Raw genomic sequence first — 18,877 nt, 5'->3', positions numbered from 1 at the left:
TATATATGTGCATATAAATAATTATATAAATGTTTATATAAATGGTTTATAATAACATTATAGATGTTTCATCATTCGATAACATATGTTGACCTGATGATATGTTGACTATCAGTAAAATATATGTGATGTTAACACAAAATGCTCACAAATCATCAGTTCGCAGCAGTCGTAAAAGTTAAGTATTGTTCACCGGGGTCACGACTTGGATGGACAATCGCTTGGAAATTTCCGAAAAAAAATTCCCAAGAAAAAAATCTCTACAAAGCTGGCACCTTCACAATTTAAAACATTGAGAAAGGAATTCTAGTTTCACAAAGAAAAAAGATTTTTTTTATTTTATTTAAAACACATTTTTATTTTTACTTTATTTAATGAGCCTAATAATCACTGCACAATTGCGAAAGTGATTATTGAAGATCAATAGTCACTTTGTAATCATGTAATGATTATTAGGCTCGAATAATATCCTTCAATAGTTACAGCTAATAGTTTTACTATTCGAACTAATGGTTCGTCTTAATAATCCGCCAAAAAACTACAACAAATAATCCAATAGTTTTACTAATAGTTCTTCAATAGTGATTATTGGCTTTCGAATAGTTCATTTTGGTAAGGGAAAGAAGCTTGAAATAAGCATTTAAAGTAAAGAAATCTTTTTGAAACTTTCTTTTAAAATTTAGCTTGTTTTGCGATGCATTAAAGATGATTTAAACTTTAACGAAACAGTAATCAGCATGCAGCTTCTCTCACAGAAAAAAATTAGAGACATACGTCAAAACTATAACTGTCTTAAGTTGATGTTCATCGCCATCTCGAACGCCGATCTCACACGAATATAAATATTTATCAAATTTACTGACGATTATGCATTCCGCCGTCAAACGGTGACCATCGAATACGGACCGTCACGGATCATACGATTCAGGTCCCGAAGGTTTTGGGTACATCCGTTATATTACCCGCATATGTACGCCAAGCAGAATAAAATACTGGTTTCGCGACATTCGGAAATTCAATACTATATACATTTGTAAGTGAGTCATTTTGATCGAATAAAGGAATCATTATGAACTTAACATTGTGTTACTTGAAGAAAATTTTTTCTTAGGGTTTATTCACTCACAAAATTATAATAATTGAATTTTACTCTAATTTTAGTAAAATTAACAATTTCATATTATAAAATAGCATAATTTAGTAAAAAAAATGAAGAAATAAGTCAACAAGAGGCAGTTTTTGGGATCTTCTTTCAAAATACAAAGCCTTACTTATTGAACTTGTAATAGTTTCAATTGCGTTAAAAAAATTGACAAAAATATAAAAATATAAAAACGGAAAAATAATAAAAAAATATTTTAAAAATACAAAAGAGACCTTATAATGATCACAATCTTGCTGTAATATACAAACTTAATTAACTACTATATTGGCGATTATGTGATTAAATCAAAAGGTATAAATCTGAATATTTTATTAATAAACATAATAATATGCTATAAAATGATTTGACAGCTACTTAAATTTATTACGCTAATATAAATGAAACATATAGTAGATATTATAGTCTTTTAGCTTTATAATATCGCAAACATGATTAAATAACAGACTTTAATACTGTTTAAAAAAATCGATTAGAAACATATCATAATATCAATCAGTAATTTACTAAATTACTACAATCTACTAAAAGCTTTTACAATTATAAATACAATTTTATTTAAATTTTTAAGTATTGTATTATTGTTTACCAAGACTATCAAAAAATAAAAAAATAAATTGTTTAATGAAAAATCAGAAGATAATTTAAAAACAACCTTATCTTCTCCTTTTACTAAAATTTTACTAAATTTTATAGAGCTAAATCATATTGTATAATTAAAATTAATTACACAATTATATGCAAAAGTTAACTATAAATTCAATTTTTTTCCGTGGAATAGAACATCTGTTGACTTCTTACAAAATAATTTCGAAATTCAATAAATAGAAATGGATTGAAAATTTGTAATTCATTTTAATTAATTTGAATACATTTTGAATTAAAAAACAGCAGTTAAGTCATTTTAATCCTGTGTCATGGATTAAAATGGATTATATGGATCGTATAATTTTTTTAGATTGAAAAAATAGAAATCCCGTCATTTTAATCTCACTTCATGGATTAAAACAAATTCGAGGAATTCTTGAACTTTAATTGGATGGAAATTGGTTTGTGTGGTCATTGCCGAATCCAAATTCTGGATTTTTTAAATCCATTTCTATCTAGTTTTAATTTTTTCCATTTCTGTTTGCTGGGATTTTTTCATAAGTCTTTGAATTTGGAAATTGGAAAAATTCATGATTCTGAGGAATAAATTTAAAGCATGGATTCCTTTCAGATCTGCGTACTGAGAGTAGGTATTTTGTGTTTATAACTATAATTAAATGTTAAAATAATTACTGGAAACTCCAAACAACATGTTATATTGATAAAAAGAGTAGCTGCAATTACTACAATTTAAGTATAGTAGACCCCGACAATGATTATAAATTATAGTTTTTGTTGCCACAAAGTGAAGTTATATTTAATTATAATCATATTTAAATTATGGCAATTCTTTTTTATTAATATAACACATTATATATATGTTATTACTATTAATATTATAGCTACAAAAATATTATAACAGTAATAATGATAAAAATGGACCTTTTAATCATAATTTTAACATTAATTATAGTCATAATATCAAATACTTTTTTCTCAGTGAAAGATACGTAATAAAATTTTTAAAATTAAATATTATGTACAATTTTATTTAAGGCCAATACGATGCTCAAGCTTCAGTTTTAGTTCATTGGAATTTTATAATTTATCGAAACAATTATTATTTTCCATTTGAATGATTTTATTCATTCATTCCAGTCAAAATATATGTTTAGTGGTTAGAATGGAGTATCCGTACTGTCCGTGCGAGAGGATTCAAACACGTATGTACTAGGGGGAGGGGAGGAGAGGGGAGGGGAGAGGATATGTACCGGTGAAGGAAGTTAATTCAGTGCGTTCGCGATAGTACCTTCACGAACGAGCGCGACGATTCACCTCGATCGGGCAAGCGTGTCTTTCGACTCTGCGACGCGCGTCGGCTCCGCAAAAAGAAGAAAGGCATCTGGATACCGTGTGCGCGATCTCAAGTCACGATATCAGTGATACGAGTCAATTTATTTGACTTCTTTGATTATCGCGGGCGGCTACGCGGACTCACGTGTCGGAGCAGTGGATAATTTCTTTCTTTCCGAAAATACCCCCAATAAATATCAATCAATAGTAACGTAACATCAATGTTATAATTTTATACTCAATAATGTAACGTTATATACAATATATGTTGTCACATTTATATTGTTGAGTGTGAAATAATAATATTGATATTACGTTACAATTAGTTGATAATTATTGTAAATTGATTCCGTTAACGATATCTCGCCGTTTATTCTTTGTTTCTCTTTTTCTCTCCTGCTGTTTACGTGAATATAATCAGATGTGTCTCTATTCTGCTCTGTTTTTTGAACCTATGATTTTTTACCCTGCAGAGTCTCCTGTGTTTTAGGATCTAAATTAAAGCTCTGTCGCTTGACATCGCCGTCTTATCGTGAGTACTCTCTCTTTCTGGGCTCCTCAGAAAAGTTTTCTTTTCTTTTTTTTAGAAATTAGTTGCTCGGAATATTCTTAGAATTTTCTGAATCTTGACACATCTTGATAGCAATGGACGATTTTTGCATACGCTTCTACAGTTCGGTATTTACATCTGTGACACCCGTTCTATGACTCGCCACTCGTATATGTCGGTTTTGCTTCTTGATACTGACATTGCTTCTTACATGCTCATATAAAACAAAATGGGTTTTTATTCATGATGTTATGATACTCACTGGCTAAGTAGCAGTTCAATGTAATTGGTTGTTACCTTTAGATATCTAACCATACAAACAGCCAAGCTTGCAGGAATAAATTTCGCGCAGAGCATCCCAATCAGCACACAATATTTTAAAAATATTTTTAAAAACATTTTTAAAAACATTTATAAACGTTAAAAATAATAGGTTAAATGTCTTTTTTTCCTTTAAAAATGTTTATTTTAATGTTAAAAAGAATGTTTTTTTTTTATTTTTTAATTTTAAATTAAAAAAATATTATAAAAACGTTTTTTAAACATTAAAAAAAAAGTTCATTAAACGTTAAAAGAAACGTTTTTTTAATGCAGCATAAATGAGAAAAACAATATTTAAAAAACGTATTAAAAACTTTTGCAATAAAAAAATTTTTTGAAAACCTTAAAGTTAATGGATTTATGCCCCTTTTTACAATAAAAATAATTTTCTTTAATATTGATTGAGGTTTTTTCTTAGAAATTTTTTTCGGAAATTTCCACGCAGTTACCCATCCAAGTCAACCGCGGTAAACGATGCTTGACCTTTGCGACTACTGCGAACTGATCTCTCGTGATGATCTGTAAACATTTTGTGCTAATAAATGTACATTACTGATGGATCAGGTCAATCTATGTTCTCGAAAAGCTGAAATATAATTAAAGCATATTATTTATATTAATATATATAATTGAGTTAATTTTTTACTGGCTTTCACAGATGTTTTTGAAACATTTTTTAAAAGAATTTTAAAATCAATAATAATTAAAAAATAAATAGCTTAAATGTTATATACATAATAAATAAACATGATTTTATAGAGATAAAAAATACGAGTAAAAAAATTAATATTAAATAAAATATTAAATAAACATTTAAAAAATGTTTACTAAAATCATTTTCTCAATTGAATAATTCATGAAAAATAAATACTTAAACAATATTAAATAAACGTTTAAAAACGTTTATTTAAAAAGTAAATAAATAAAAAATAAATATTAAATTAATGTTAACCCTTAAACACACCGATCCTGTAAAATACGGAAACACATTTTTTGGGTCTGGGAGACTTTTTCAACTTTGAGAAGCTATAACTTTTCTAATCAATATTTTTCTTTTAAACAAAAATTCAAAATCTCAAGAGTGTGACTGCACAATTGGCATTGCCAAAAAATAATTTATTGTGAAGTTATAAAAAAAAACCATTAAGCAAAAATGAGAAATTGGTCAAAAATCCACTTTTCCTTCCAAAAATCATATCTTCGCAACAAAAAACGTTTAAGGACTTTCAAATACGGCGTTTTAAAGCTAAGAAGTCACACTTTCAAAATAAAATTTGGCAAAGTCATTCTTTTTAAAAAGTATAATTATGTAACATGGAGAATATGAGGTATTTTTAGGCATCTAAAAATCCACTTTTCCTTCAAAAAATCATATCTTTGCTTCAAAAAACTTTGAAGAACTTTACAATACGGTGTTTTAAAGCTAAAGATTCATATTTTCAAAAAAAAAATTATATCATTGTCATTTCTATTAAAAAATGTACTTATATAACAAGGCGAATATGAGGTATTTTTGATTAAATCGTGTTTACAATTGAAAATTGATGTGTTTCATGATATATTTAGGAAAAACTCTCTTTTCTACAGCATTTTATAGTATTCCAACTTTAGACAGAATATATGCGAGTAACATCCGCAAACCGACCTGTTCGAACGTATTATGTCCAGCTTTTTTATGTAAAATAGTCACAAAAGAGTTTTACTTACACACTATATGGATCGCATTGACTCTAACAAAACTTTGCTGCCGTGCCGTTTAAATTTTAGTTGATCAAAAAAGTTGATCAACCATATTAATCGAAAGAGGAGATTTCAAACTTTTTTTACGTCTTGGTCCGAATCTCCTATCTCATTCCGTCTTCACATAGCAAACGTTCAAAACTTCATATGGGGTCTCTCAGACTCATTTACGGGTTTAAGGGTTAAATGAATGTTTTTGACATTGTTGTTTCAAATGAAAAGTTAATGTAAAATAAATATTAAATTAAAGTTAAATAAACGTTAGATTAATGTTTTTGAAATTATTATTTTTAATGAAAAATTAATGTAAAGTAAATATTAAATTAATGTTGAATAAATGTTAAATTAATGTTTTTTGAAATTGTTTCAAATAAAAAATTAATGTAAAATAAATATTTTTCCAAATCATTATTTTAAATGAGTAATTAATGTAATATAAATGTTAAATAAACGTTGAATAAATATTAAATTAATATTTTCTCTAAATTATTATTTTAAATATTCAATTAATATTAAATATTCAATAAATGTTTAATAAATATTATTATTATAATGAATTGTACAATGAATAATTAATATTAAATAAATATTAAAAGCATTTAAAAGTATTGTGTGCTGATTGGGAGGCTGCTATCAACATTTGATGGCAGAATGACAATAAATTGCAAACAGTAGTGTTTGTATTATGTGATGCTGTCGACAAACTGTCGTCAAAAATAAGATAAAACCTTCTGGTTATACTATGTTAGTAATTTGGTTGCAGAAATCGAGCAGGATTTTGCAGGTCATATTCATTTTCTGCTGTTAGTCTGCCGTTAGATTGACCGCACGCCCAGATCCTGCCCGCTTTCTGCCACTAAACTTCTGACATTATATATTAGCAAACTTTGTCGATAGATCTTAAGTTTAATGCGGACACAGGTGATTATGGATCTGCTGTCATCATTTGATCAAATTTGCTGTCAATCTGCGCGCAGACTGTGCGCAGTTTGTTATCACATTAAATTGCTACTTAGCCGTTCAGTGAGCAATTATAGTTCTGAAGCACCCATTAAGGTCTATCTAGATAAATGTGCATAAATGATGCATAAAAATGTACATAAGGAAATTGATTGGTCTATTAGCACATCGCAGTAAGCGGAAATGAATTGAAAATTTGTAATCTTATTTTATTTCATTTAAATACATTTTGAATTAAAATACAACAATTAAGCCATTTCAATCCTAATATCATGGATTAAAATGGATTGGATGAGTCGCAAAAACTTTTAGATTGAAAAAATAAAAATTATTTTATTTCAATACCGTTTTATGGATTAAAATGGATTATATGACTTGCATACCTTTTTTAGATTGAAATAATAGTAATCTCATAATTTTAATCTCATGGATTAAAATAGTTTTAAAGAATTCTTAATTGGATAAAAATGGACTTGTATGCTCATTGCCAAATTCTTGATTTTTTAAATCCATTTCTATCAATTTTAAATATTTTGAATCCATTTTTGTTTGTTGGGCTGCATAAAGAAATGGGTTAATCAATTTCCTTATGCATATATATGGTTATGCAACTATGCAAGTTTGTCAATGGATAGGTCTAGAGAACTTCTAGGAGAAAAAATCGCCAACTGGGGTCACGTGACCGACTCGGTGATTGGCTGGCAAAATTGTGTAGATTTTGCATTGCGTCGTCAATGCATTGGCCGGCACGTATCATGCGGAACCATCGATGGTTCCTCTCGACAAAGCCCGTCAACGCATTGACGTCGCAATACAAAATCTGCACAGTTATGCCAGCCAATTACAAAGTCGCTCGCGTGATGATTCTCTCTCCTAGAGGTTCTCTAGATAAATTCTAACTGCCGCGTTGACATATTGCTTCGGGAATCATCTTTCGTAGTATATGTATAGTTTTTCAATCAACAAAATGTTAGCACTGGGTAAGCAGGCTGGCAGCAGATTCGATCAAGATGTGTTGGCAGACTGAACTCAACTGATCTCAAATTCTGCTTACGTTCTGTTAATATTCTATGTCAATAAAATAACAGCACCAGATAAGCATGCCGTGCTGCCAGCACATGACGCCCGTCAGATAGGCGACAGAATTCGAACATGACGTGCGCAACACAATCTAACGCAGACTGCTAGCACAAATCAAGCACTCCGTGCTGACAAGATCTGACGTCACTGGCAGCAGAAATCAAACATTTTTACTCAAAAAATTTCAAAAATTTTTATTATAAAAAATCTTTTTTTTAGTTTTCTTGCAAATTTTATTCTTATTTTTATTATAGGTTAATCTAATTTGCATATATTCTATTTTACTAATTACGATTACGCATTATTTTACAATTTTTAAAAACACATTGGCGGGATTCGAACCTAAGGGACAATAACCTAATACACTAACACTGAGCTAATCGTACACTTGTGATATCGTTAATAAAAAGTTATATTTGAAGTACTGATTTGAACAGAAAGAAACTTACGTGTTGATCACACGAACATTCTTACTAGCCTCACTCTTTGATTATTTAACCTTAAATATTTTTAAAATAAACTATATAAATAATTAAAACCTGTTCCTGCCCATGGCCAGACTAATATAGTCAAAAAAACAACAATTGGAAATAGTACCAGAGCATGAAAAAACATTATTGATGTAAAAAGGACGCTTGCAAAAATCAATTTTGCAACGAATTGTTATAAACAAATTACTAAAAATTGAAAGTAAAAGAAAATTGATTACTCCAATCAATTCTACGGAAGAAATAACTCAAGAAACATATATAACGCTTTCTTAATTGTTATAAACAAATTTGTTGCAAAATTTATTTTTGTAACGTTTCATTAGTAATTTTTTTCGTAGAATCGATTGGCGCAATCAGTTCTTTTTTAGAGTAAATTTTTAATAATTTGTTTATACCAATTGGTTATAAAATTGAGTTTTGAAAAGTATTTTTTACATCAGTAATATTTTTTCATGCTTTGGTCCTATTTCCAACCCTACCGTAAATTTAATATGTGAATCATATATCAATAGTATACGAATGATATATGAATCATATCTAATCGTATAAGAATTACGTGCGAATCTTATACGAATCGTATGCGATCACATGCTAATCGCATGATTAGACATGATGGTATACGAATTACATATCACCGTTGGACATTTGTTTCGGAATCACATGTGACATGTTTGACGTAGGTATATTCCGAATCATATAAGATTGCGTATAAGGTACATACGATTTTTATATGACTCGTATGCGACCACATGGCAATCGCATTATTAGACATACGATTGTTATGCGATCACATACGAATTACATATCACCGTTGGACATTTGTTTCGGAATCACATGTGACATGTTTGACGTAGGTATGTTCCGAATCATATAAGATTGCGTATAAGGTACATACGATTTTTATATGACTCGTATGCGACCACATGGCAATCGCATTATTAGACATACGATTGTTATGCGATCACATACGAATTACATATCACGGGCGGAAATTATATAGAATCACGTGTTTAACATGCGGATTTATCGTACAAGAATCATTTATGATTCTATACGATAGCACATCCATCATATACGATATACTACTCATACGAAATACATGAATATTTTGCCAAGCGTAACTCTAATTAAATCATTGAAGTCATCATTGAAAAAGTCTTCTGAAACCGAGTTTTTTCTTATATAACAACAATAAATGTTAACTCGATTTATAAATTATCTTACATTTGTTTATTTATTTGCAATAATTATAATTATATACATTCTAAATAAATAATTATTTTATTTTAGCTGTTACACATTGGATAATATACATATATTGTCGATGTATTTAAAATCAGTTTATTTTTTGTAATCTATGCAGTATTTAAATCTTTTTACAGATTATTAATGATATTAATAATGAAAAATATATAAATATATACTTTTAAAATAGGTTTATGAATGAAGAAAACTCGATTTATATCCTAATGAGCAGACAATATTTGTTAAATGTTTTTTAATAAAAATTTTTTTATATTTAATTTAATTATTGTATTATATTAACATATATTTTTTAAAGTAGTAGATAGATATTTTGACCGTTACTGTAACAATACAAATTGAACAAGAATGCCTTCAACGGTTGCAGTTAGATCTTCGTGCTTGTATTATTTGTGTGATTCTTATATACTTTACTCAAATTTTGTTTAATTTAGAACTGTATTATGACTAAAAATTAATTCGGTACGCTGTTCATTGAATTTGAGTATTTTGTATATATTTTTTAGTTCTTATTTAAACAAATAACAAAAGTTATTTTAGATGCTATTTTGCATTTGTGAAAATAGTAAAAAAACTATTTTATTAACTAATAAAATTAATAATAATTTTATATATAGTATGTTAAATATAAATATTATGCTTTAATTATACATATTTCATTTTTTCGATAACGTATATTGATCTGATTTATCAATTATATACACATATCAGCATAAAGTGCTCACAGTCATCATGAGGAATTAGTTCGCAGCGATCTTGGAAGTCAAGCAACGTTCATCAGGGTTGCGACTTGGATGGGTGACCGCTCGGAAATTTCTGAAAAAAATTCCTAATGGATTTTTTTGCAAAAATTGTTTTTTAAAATATTATAAAAATATTGTGTTGCTCATTGGGATTATGTGGTGTAATATAATACATATTTATGTAGATATTTCAAAGAAACTTTGCGCTTTTTTTCGTATGCGATAGATATATGAATCGTATATTATGCACATACTATACGATCGCATCCCAAAAACACATGTGACAATATCATATACGATCGTATATGATTTCATCACATACGACTTTTACGGTAGGAAATTCCAACTTTTTTGATTATTTTTATTAGTCAGACAATGACCAGGAACGGGTTTTAATTATTTATATATGCGGACAGATGCAAATAGAAATATCGACCAATACAATATGGATAAATACGGATAGGATTCCTGTACATAATCGCGGACAGGTGCAGATAGAAATTGCGGCGTATAGAATGCAAACAGAAACAGACAGAACATATGCATAAAGAAATTGATTAGTCCAATAATTAAGTAAATGCATAAGACAATGGATCAATCATTTTCTTTATGCATATGTTATTTATGTATGAAATTATGCAAGTTTGTCTGAATAGGCCCTTAATAAATTTATGAAAAGCACAATTTAAAAATGTGCAAAACAGCACGGTTTGCTTGATTTCTGTTGCCGGCGTGATGTCAGATTCTGTTAGCACGGAGTGCTCGATTTGTGCTAACAATCTGCCGTCAGATTATGTTGTGCAGATCTTGCTCTAATTCTGTCTATTTGACATTAGGTGCTGGCAGCACGACGTGTTCGCGTGGTGCTGCCAGTCTGCTGTCAAATTGTCGCGTAGATCTTTGTCATAGATGCTCGTTTTTTGCTGCCAATCTAACGTTAGATTGTGTTGTGCAGGTTATGCTTGATTTTTTCCGCTAAACTGACTACAGTCCTGCCAATGCTATTTGCTCGATTTCTGCTGGAATTAAATGCCAACAGTTTCTGACCTATTTCTACAGCAATTTGCTGACACCGCAGATATTGCAGAGTCTGTGTGAAATCTGTTGCCTTTCTAGCAACAGAAATTGATAGCAGACTCTCCGAATAATCTGTTTGTTTACGTTTGGCTGACGGGGTTTTTAATTATTTCATACGATGACGTTTGTATACATATGATACCTACACTTCTTTGTGACAACCGATACTTGGTAGTGGAGTCAGATTCCAGATTACGAAGCATTACACAAGCTCCCATGATGCTTTCCAGAACTGCCTTTGACTTTGGCTTCCTTCCATGTTTGGTCGCTTCCATTTATAAAAACCAAGAGTTCTTGAAACAATCAATTCTTATTTTTTGTGATATTGGCGTTGCATATATGGAGAACGGAACTGTCGCGGCTTCTTTACCCCCGAGACTCTCTTAAGGAAACTTTTTCTTTCTTGCTTAAAGTGACGAATAGAGAGACTAAACTACACGAATTGTCATCGATCAAGTCACAATATTCTTCGCTGAAGCTTACCATGCAGCAATATATCTCATCTTTGAATTCTCTCGGAAAAAATTGATTCTCTTACATTCTCCATGTGTGAACTTGAAGATCGTCAAGTAAGACCGTCAAGCAACTTAAAACAAGACTTGAGATATGAGTTTTAGTGCTCTAGAGAGTAAGGCCATCATTTGCGTCGTGTGTCTAACTGTTGACCCACAACTTGTGGCTCTTCTTAAGAGATTTGTACGATGTAGATTAAGCTCCAAACTCTTTCATACTATTTGGAGTAAAAAAGGCAAAACCGAAGATCTGAAGACTACCGTAATCAACACTTTGCTCTGAGCGTTGTAACTTCTTCACCCATATTTTTGCCTACTTCCGAATTCCAATTAAGGACAATCTCCCTAGATCTGTCAGACTTACTTCAAGTACTATTCGCAACCTGGATTGAAGTAAATGAGATAAGGATATCCTTGAAGAATCCGAGATTTTACTATCGCTTGTCAGATCTAAAATCAATGTCAACAAAAGACTTCTGGCATCTACCAGGTAAATATTTAGATTGCGTTTGGAAAGCGCGTTAACTATTCCGTCATTCTATTTTTATTGGTTATACATGTAAAATTAGGGTTTAAAAAAACCCGGATTTAAAAAAAACAGCCCAGTGGGGTTTTTATTTTTTCGAATTTTATTGACATTTTTCAGACTTTACACGTTTTAACTTTTGTGGTCCACTAAAAATTAACAAAATAAACTATTTAATTAATAATTTTATTATAAAATAATTTCAGTTTAAATAACAAATTTAAGAGAAGGTCAATAAATGAGCAACATATAACTGTTATGTACACACGCACACGCACACATGTATATATTACACTTAATAATTTTAATTTAATTTATTTACATTTAATTTATTAATTTAATTTATTTATTTAGCTATTTATTCATTTAATTTAATTTATTAGTATAACAGACATACATACATGTGTATATATATATATATATACAGGGTGTTTCAGACCACCCGTACACCCCTTTTCTCTTCGCAGGATTAGGACCAATCAAAAATATGTTCAGACGAAAGTTGTAGGGTTTCAAAAGATCTATTCAATGATCTTATCAGTTTGACCTTGGATGGCGTCGCCAAGGTCAGATCGAAATCACATTAAGTTTTTTAAATGGAACACCCTATTTTTGATTCCAGAATCTAATAGCTGGTGTCAAGACCTTTCCAAAACACTATAAGAATGTTTATTTTCGTTGACTACTTTCCGAGTTGTGCGGCTTGAAAGTTACACTACCGCCAGCATCAGCATTACTCAAGATGTACCATGTAGTGGTTACTTAGTCGGATTTAATCTTGTGTGTGGGTGTGTGCATACGTGCATGCGTATGTGTATGGGGGAGGAAAAGGGGAGTCAAAGTTTTATGTACTCTGCTTTTGTTTATTAACTGGATTGATTATGTTTGATGATCAATCATGTCCAGATTGACTGTATGCATTTTCCCGTGCTTAGCATTATCCAGAATGAACGACGTGGACGTGACGAGAATTGCATCCCATTGGGGTGCTTGATTCACGTGAGTCCCCTTGCCTCTCACGTTTGGGGTGCTTGATTCACGTGAGTCCCCTTGCCTCTCACGTTCGGGAATGAATGAGTGTATGTTTTGTTAAGCGACTAAATGTTCAAAGTGAGCACCATTCTCTGCGATGCAAGCATCAACTCTATTTTGAAAATCATTGGTTGCTCGAAGAATTTCCTCGGCACGTAAGGATCGAATTGCTTCACTTATTCGAATCATATTATCCCTCGTAGTCGGACGTTCATGATAGACCAAGTTTTTTATCCTTCCCCAGAAATAATAATCAAGGACGGTGAGATCTGGTGATCGGGGTGGATAATTGATTGGACCGTATTTGCCTATCCACTTGTCGGGGAACATAGTATTTAATGCCGCACGAGCAACTCTCGATGTATGAGACGGACATGCATCTTGTTGGAACCACATGTTCAAACGCAATTGCAGAGGAATATTTTCTAGTAAGACAGGAAGATCTGTCATTATCAAGGCGGAATATCTATCACCGTTTAGATTTTCGTCAAAGAAAACAGGATGATTTGACTTCCAATAATTCCACACCAAACATTGACTTTCCAAATGGTTTGATGATCTACTTCTCTCAACCAGTGAGGATTATTTTGTGCCCAATAACGAGAGTTCCAAGTATTAACAGATCCATCACTTTTAAGTGTACATTCGTCAGAAAATAAAATTTTCAAGTGGAAATCAAGTGGTTGCTGTCTTATAAAGTTGCAAAATACAAGTCTCTGTCTAATATCGTTATAATTCAACGCTTGATGAACAGACATTCTGTAAGGGTGAAATTTGTTATTTTTTAGAATGCGCCAAACACTGATTTTACTAACACCAGAATCTTGTTCTCGTCGTCTTAAAGAATCATAAGGGTTCAATTCTGTCGATGCAAGAATTTCCACTGTTCTTTCATCCATAATCGGACGACGAATTTGTGTACCTTTGTTATGTTGAGGCTGAACGACACCTTTAATTTTGATTCGTTTAGCCAAACGTGAAAAAACATTTCGCGAGTGAGGAGTCCGATCAGGATAACGTTCCCGCCACAATCTTTCCGCTGCAATGAATGTACCTCGACACTCACCTAAAATTAGCAGCATATCATATGCTTCTTCATTGGAATAGGACATGGCTAAATAAACCTAGACTAATAAAGAGGGTCGGATTTTTGTTGCGCGATTGATACTGATATGACGGTTATTGAAGACGTAGGTGACAAGTTTGAGAGAGTTATTGTCACTCGTGTTGAGTTGAGTTACAATAGCGTTGTGGTGAATACATCTCTACTACATCCTATGCAAATAACAATATGTATAAAATCACGAGTTAGACATCGTTACGCAGAAAGCCGCGCTCGTTATTGCTCGTGTGCTACCGTTAAAGTAATAATGTAATTACATAATATTATGACATACATATGTATGTGATGTACTATCTACGGTCGCGACAGCTAACTTTCACGATTTTTCATGATCTGTTTTTGTTGGCCCGGCTCGCGTGTTTACTTTCTTTGTGTCGGCTGCACGGCTTTCTGCGTAACGCGTGATTTTATATTGTTATTTACATGGTGTTGGCGGTAGTGTAACTTTCAAGCCGCACAACTCGGAAAGTAGTCAACGAAAATAAACTTTCTTGTAGTGTTTTGGAAAGGTCTTGACACCAGCTATTAGATTCTGGAATCAAAAATAGGGTGTTTCATTTAAAAAACTTAATGTGATTTCGATCTGACCTTGGCGACGCCATCCAAGGTCAAACTGATAAGATCATTGAATAGATCTTTTGAAACCCTACAACTTTCGTCTGAACATATTTTTGATTGGTCCTAATCCTGCGAAGAGAAAAGGGGTGTACGGGTGGTCTGAAACACCCTGATATACAGGGTGTCCCAGAAAGCTTGCATCCCATTTTAAGAGCGGATTCTTTGGAAAATTCTAAGAAAAAAATCCTAATACAAAAATGTTGAGGGTATAATGGTTTTCAAATTATTCGCGATTAAAATTTACGAATCACTGAGCTGACATTTTACGCGCTCGGGCATGATGACATGACAAAGGTACCACAAGAATATGCGATGGTTTATTAATTGATAATTTATGCGATGATATGAAAAAGATTGAATATGTTGATAAAGTAGAATTCAAACATATCAAATTATGTCTATTTGACATTATCGCGTTTATATCAATTAAATTACCGATTTACATTTTTAATAGTTAAAAATGTAAATAAATTATCGATATTATCGATATGTTGTTACCATAAAAGTTCTTATCATATGAACATGGTAATGAATTTATTTTAACAGCTGACCCAACGACTATCGTAACATCTTGTTATTGAATTGATATTTTGTTAAAAACATTAATTGTGCATATGTAATGTACAAATATGTTTCCTATAGTAGTAATTTCTTAATATAAATGTCATTGCGTATTTATATGACAACCTCAATGTCAAGAGGTATCCTTGTGATACCTTTGTCATGTCAGTATGCCTGAGCGCATAAAATGTCAGCTCAGTGATTCGTAAATTTTTTCGCAAATAATTTGAAAACTATTATACCCTCAACATTTTTGTATTAGGATTTTTTTCTTAGAATTTTCCAAAGAATACGCTTTTAAAATGGGATGCGAGTTTTCTGGGATACCCTGTATATATACATATATGTGTGTGTGTGTGTATGTGTGTGTGTGTGTGTGTGTGCGTGTGTGTGTGTGTGTGTGTGTACATATACATATACATATACATATACATATACATAAATACATACATACATGCATACATACATACATACATATATATACATATATATATACTACTGTGTCCAAAAAGTAAGGTGACATTGCATTTATTTCGAAAATTCTTTATTTATTCTTGCAAATCAATTTCGTCCCCTTCAAAGTAATCCCCCCCTGATATAATACACTTATTCCAACGGATTTTCCAATCTTCGAAACAGTTATAATAATCGATTTCAGGAATGGCCTTTAGCTCCTTCTTCGCAGCGGCTTGAATCTCTTCTATCGACTCGAAACGGTGATTCGTGATTTTTTAACCAAAAACTCGACTAATATCGTTCCACAACCACCGTATTCACCTGATTTGGCTCCATGCGACTTCTGGCTATTCAGCAAACTCAAGCAAGTCGATAGAAGAGATTCAAGCCGCTGCGAAGAAGGAGCTAAAGGCCATTCCTGAAATCGATTATTACAACTGTTTCGAAGATTGGAAAATCCGTTGGAATAAGTGTATTATATCAGGGGGGATTACTTTGAAGGGGACGAAATTGATTTGCAAGAATAAATAAAGAATTTTCGAAATAAATGCAATGTCACCTTACTTTTTGGACACAGTAGTATATATATATATGTATATAAGGAATGTCCCTTATATATATATATATATATATATATATATATATATATATATATATATATATATAAGGGACATTCCATGCTAAATCGAGTTTTTAATCTAATGATTTTTTATTAAATTAATTTTTTTTACAAAAAATAATTCAATTATGTGTATATACAGGGTGATTATTAATGATTGTTACAGCGTTTTACCCTGAGAGTATTTATACCAACAAAACTTGTAATATACTGAGCGCTTGTTAGATGACAGCTGCTTCGGCCGGTACGCGCGCGCGCCCGAGCAGTGCCGAATGATACGCACAGGCCCCTGCTCAAACATTTTTTTCAGATTACTTGTATATAATTTTTCAGAATATCTGTATAATTTTATAGTTTTTTTTAGATTTTTTTATAAGAATTGGATTACTTTTCATAAATACTTTGAATGTCTACATCTTTTCTCAAAATTTTTAAATGTGTTAACTATGAAGTATCCTAAAATTTTTTTTATTTTTTGTTCTATAATTTCAGATAAAATGTTATGAAATGTAAAATAGTTAAAAGTATTAGGAGTACAAATTGAAAACCGTTTTTTGTCAAAATTTGAGGATTGATTGTTGAAAAATGGTTACATACTTATTCTTGAAAGTATTGTCCATCGCTGGCTACTACTTTCTCCCACCTTTCGGGCAGCATACGAATCCCGCGTCGAAAAAACTGCTCGTCTTTTGCGGCGATCCACGAATCGACCCACTTTTTGGCCTCTTTGTAATAATGGAAGTGCTGCTCAGCCAGGCCATGCGCCATTGATCGGAACAAGTGGTAATCTGAAGGGGCGATGTCAGGAGAATACGGCGGATGAGGTAAGACGTCCCATTTCAATGTTTCCAGATAGGTTTTAACGACCTGAGCAACATGTGGCCGAGCGTTGTCGTGCAGCAACATCACTTTTTGATGTTGCTGCACGACAACGCTCGTATTGTGGCCGTTTTTCCTGCAATGCTCGGCTCAAACGCATTAGTTGTGTTCGGTAGCGAGCTTCTGTGATGATTTCACCCGGTTGCAACAGCTCTTAATAAATCACGCCGAGCTGGTCCCACCAAATACACAGCATGAGCTTCGAGCCATGGATGTTTGGCTTGGCCGCCGATGTTGATGCATGGCCGCGGTAGCCCCACGATTTTTTTCGCTTTGGATTATCATAATGGATCCACTTTTCATCGCCGGTTACAATACGATGCAGAAAACCCTTCCGTTTTTGCCGTTGGAGCAGCTGTTCGCACGCGAAAAAACGCCGTTCGACGTCTCTCGGCTTTAATTCGTATGGTACCCAGTGTCCATGCTTTTGGATCATTCCCATGGTTTTCAAACGATGTGAAATAGCTTGTTGAGTCACGCCCAATGAATCTGCAAGCTCCTGTTACGTTTGAGATGAATCTTCATTCAGTAATGTTTCCAATTGTGCGTCTTCAAACTTTTTCACCTGTCCGGGACGCTCCTTGTCTTCTACGCCGAAATCACCACTTTTGAAGCGTTGGAACCATTCTCGACACGTTCTTTCACTAATGGAAGCCTCACCATAAGTTTTTACAATCATTCGACGCGCCTCAGCCGCAGATTTTTTCGAATTGAAGACAAAAAGCAAAACTTCCCGCAAATGACGCTTATTGGGCACAAATTTTGACATTTTCGATCACAAAAAATATATACCGCCGATAAAAATTCACAACTGCAATGATAAGGAATTGTTGCCAGATGCCCAACCTTACATTTAAAATTTTTGATCTAATGTTTGGCGCCAGCATTTACCGCTGGCGCCATCTACTGGAAAACAGCGGTTTTCAATTTGTACTCCTAATATTTTATAAAAATTGTAAGGTGAGAAATCTCAGAACATTTCAGAATTCACACGTATGAAAAATTCAAGGAGAAGATATATACTTTCCAAGTAAATTTAATTATTTCCGAAAAATGTTCCAATTCCTATAAAGATTACGAAAAAAACTTACTCAACTTTATCAAAGATATTTTCGAGAAAAATATAAAAAATTCTCATAATTATGGAATTGTTCTGAAAAGTTATTTGAAATTCTTGAGATTTTCTAACACTTTCTTAAATCTTTTTCCAACAAAAAATAAAA

General features: G+C 31.9%; 1 protein-coding gene and 1 long non-coding RNA gene across 2 annotated transcripts in view; both read left to right on the top strand.

Moving 5' to 3' along the window:
* LOC105204319 (tyrosine-protein phosphatase 69D) overlaps positions 1-18,877 on the top strand; it is a 309,057-nt gene that overhangs the window by 234,558 nt on the left and 55,622 nt on the right. The gene's annotated exons all lie outside the window — the stretch shown is intronic.
* LOC105198477 lies at positions 3,012-12,051 on the top strand. Its single transcript, XR_005575538.1, has 2 exons — positions 3,012-3,635; positions 11,742-12,051. It is a non-coding gene; the product is annotated as an uncharacterized LOC105198477 (long non-coding RNA).

This window comes from Solenopsis invicta, chromosome 9, assembly GCF_016802725.1.
Source record: "Solenopsis invicta isolate M01_SB chromosome 9, UNIL_Sinv_3.0, whole genome shotgun sequence".
NCBI lineage: Eukaryota > Metazoa > Arthropoda > Insecta > Hymenoptera > Formicidae > Solenopsis > Solenopsis invicta.
Note: the sequence above shows the minus strand (reverse complement) of the source record. Positions and strands in the feature narration are given on the sequence as shown.